Raw genomic sequence first — 3,761 nt, 5'->3', positions numbered from 1 at the left:
CTGACGAAAAATATAAAATCAGACTACTAATAGAAAAGTTTGACAATTTATATAGCAATATTAGAAAATCTAAAAATAACGTTAACAGCAAAAATTTATTAGAATCCCAGAAATGTACTATAAATGAAATAATAAGGAATTTTAAAATTATTTTGAAGAAGCTTAAAAACGATATCCAAAGTATAGAATATAACGAATTCGTTCTTGAATATGAACAACTTTTAGTAAAAAGAGAGTACGTATTCGCAATTATAAATAAAAACTAACAATGAGTACAGAAAATAATACAACTAGTACATTCGATGTACGCACAGCTACTGCTGTGATACAAATTTATGATGGAGCCAGTGAGAGCTTACCTGCGTTTGTTGACGCTTGTAATTTAATGAAAGACTTGACAGACAATACCCAACAATCAATGCTAATCAAATTCATCAAAACCAGACTAACTGGTAAAGCTCGTTACGGTCTGCCGGATAATGTCAATACGTTCAATGATTTAATTACTAACATAAAACAGAGATGTCAAGATTCGACATCTCCAGAGCAAATTGTTGCCAAATTAAAATCTATTAAACAGAAAGAGAATTTAGACTCTTTCTGTGACCAAATTGAATCTATTGCAAATAAGCTGAAATGCACTTATTTACAACAAAAAATTCCAGAGGATGTGGTAAACAACATGGTAAAGAAGGTTGCTGTGGATGCTCTAATTAATGGAGTATCCAACAGCGAAACGAAAATTATATTAAAAACAGGAAATTTTGATACCGTGAAAGACGCCATTCAAAAAGTCCAAGAGAATAATTCAAACAATCAAACTTCTGCTATGTTTTCAATTTCAACACAAAGGCAGTATCATCGCGGTTGGAATAAACCATCTGGATTTCGAAGAAATAACATAAATAATTATCGACCCAAATTCAATAACAATACCAATAGCAACAATCATAATTATCGACCCCGTTTTGAGAACAATTTCAGAAATTATCAACGCGGTAATTCGCAGTCCAATCATAGAGGACGAGGACGACAATACAATAATCATAATAGCAATAGAAATCTTTCAGGCCGCATGCTAATAATGGGAGCAAATGAGGTGCATGTACCTTCTAATTATTCACAAGACTCTGATAGTACACATAATAACACGATTCATATGCAACCAACATCATTCAATCAACGAAATAATACTTTTTAGAACATCAGGATGCTGTAACTCGGAGTCAGGGTCAGCATCCAAACCGATTCTTTCAATGAATCTAACTGCAGCAAACTTTATTACTCTTTTCGTTCAGATGAATAATACGAAATGCACTTTTATCATTGATAGTGGAGCAGATATCTCAGTCTTCAAGTGGAGCGGGATATCTCCTACTCAACATATAAACCAGACAAAAAGACATACAATAACTGGAGTAACAGATGGTATTTTAGAAACACTCGGTGAAACAGCAACTCTTTTGAAAACTAGTAACGGACTAACTTTTCAGCATAGTTTCCAACTAGTACACGAGAATTTTCCAATCCCCACGAATGGTCTACTTGGAAGAGATTTCTTGATCAAGTACAAGTGCACCATTGATTATGAATATTGGTTATTAAATTTTAACTATGAAAATCTTTCGATTTCAATTCCAATAGAAGATAATTTGAATCGAACTATAGTTATACCACAGAGATGTGAAGTAATTAGGAACATCCAAACTATGCATATCCAAGAAGATATGGTTTTATTTTCGCAAGAAATTAAACCAGGAGTTTTTGTGGCAATTCAATAATATCGCCCAATAGTAAATACATAAAAATCATGAATACTACAAATTTTCCAGTCAATATAAATATTACAGATTTTAAACCATTCTTAGAGCCATTGAATAATTATGCGATGATGAATTTCAAAACCAAAAGTAATAATCAAAGAGGACTACCCAAATTCTGGATGAATTGGATATGACCAATGTTCCTGAATATGCAAAAATGACCTCATAAGTCTCATAAAACAGTATGCTGATATATTTTCCTCCAAGATGAACCAATAACAACTAATAATTTTTATGAACAAAATATAAACCTTACCGACAAAATACCTATCTATATTCCTAACTATAAAACTATTCATTCTCAAGGCGAGGAAATAGAAAACCAAATTGGCAAAATGCTGAAGGACAATGTAATTGAACCTTCAATTTCTCCATATAACAATCCCATATTATTAGTGCCAAAGAAAAGCGAGGACAATACAAAGAAATGGCGCCTAGTGGTAGATTTTAGGCAACTAAATAAAAAGATCCTTGCAGACAAATTTCCGCTGCCAAGGATTGATTCCATATTAGACCAACTAGGAAGAGCCAAATTCTTTACCGCTTTAGATTTGATGTCGGGATTTCACCAAATCCCGTTGGAAAAATGTTCCAGAAAATTTACTTCATTTTCAACCCAATCTGGCCATTACCAGTTTACAAGGTTACCGTTTGGTCTAAACATTAGTCCAAATAGTTTCCAAAGAATGATGACAATTGCGATGGCTGGTTTAACACCAGAATGTGCTTTTGTATATATAGATGACATAATTGTTATTGGATGCTCAATGCAGCACCATTTGCAAAATTTGTCAAGAGTCTTTGAGCGACTAAGAAAGTATAATTTAAAGTTGAATCTAAGAAAATGTAAATTTTTTAATAGAGAAGTTACTTATCTAGGACATAGAATTACTGATAAAGGAATTCTACCGGACAGTACAAAATTTGAAACAATAAAAACTACCCTGTACCGAAAAACAGTGATGAAGTTAGACGGTTTGTTGCTTTTTGTAACTACTACCGTAAGTTTGTGCCAAACTTCGCCACAATAGCTTATCCTTTAAACCAGTTACTTAAGAAAAATAAACTGTTTGAATGGACAGCTCAATGCAATGACTCATTCAATACTTTAAAATCATTTCTTATATCCCTATGCTTTTACAATATCCAGATTTTAAAAGGAGTTTATCTTAACGACCGATGCTTCAGATGTAGGGTGTGGAGCAGTTCTTTCCCAAATTGTCGAAGGAAATGATCTACCGATTGCATTCGCCAGTAAAAGTTTTACACCTGGCGAGAAAAATAAATCTGTCATCCTAAAAGAGCTTACAGCAATACACTGGGGATGAACTACTTTAAAGCTTATTTGTATGGTCAAAATTCGTCGTTCGAACAGACCATAGACCCTTAGTTTTTCTATTTAATATGAAAACCCAACTTCAAAACTAACAAGAATGAGATTAGATTTAGAAGACTTTGATTTTAACATTGAATATATAAAAGGTAAAGCTAATGTAGGAGCAGATGCTTTATCGCGCATCGTGAAGACATCTGAAGAATTGAAGACAATGAACGTGCTTGTCGTAAACACTAGGTCTATGACAAGAAAACAGAAAGGAAGTAATACATTTAAGAAAAACGATGACTTAAAAGACAATAGTGAGATTGATCACCTTGCTATTTATACCACAGAAAACCCGACAGAAACGAGAAAACTACCAAAATTTCAAGTGACGACCACCAATAACATGATAATATTCACGATATATCGAGGAACGAGAAGGAAAGCAGTACTGCATCAATTTACAATCAAAATGAAAAGTCAAACGTTAGCGTTTGCACTTTCAATGTTAGAAAATGAGATGAAACAAAAAATATAAGTAAAATCGCGATATCAAGTCAAGACAAATTATTCGAAATGATACCTATACAAATGTTTAAAGAGTTATCTCTTAAAAC

Source organism: Armigeres subalbatus, unplaced genomic scaffold, assembly GCF_024139115.2.
Source record: "Armigeres subalbatus isolate Guangzhou_Male unplaced genomic scaffold, GZ_Asu_2 Contig493, whole genome shotgun sequence".
Taxonomy (NCBI): Eukaryota; Metazoa; Arthropoda; class Insecta; order Diptera; family Culicidae; genus Armigeres; species Armigeres subalbatus.
The sequence above is the reverse complement of the archived record's forward strand: the minus strand, read 5'-3'. Positions refer to the sequence as shown.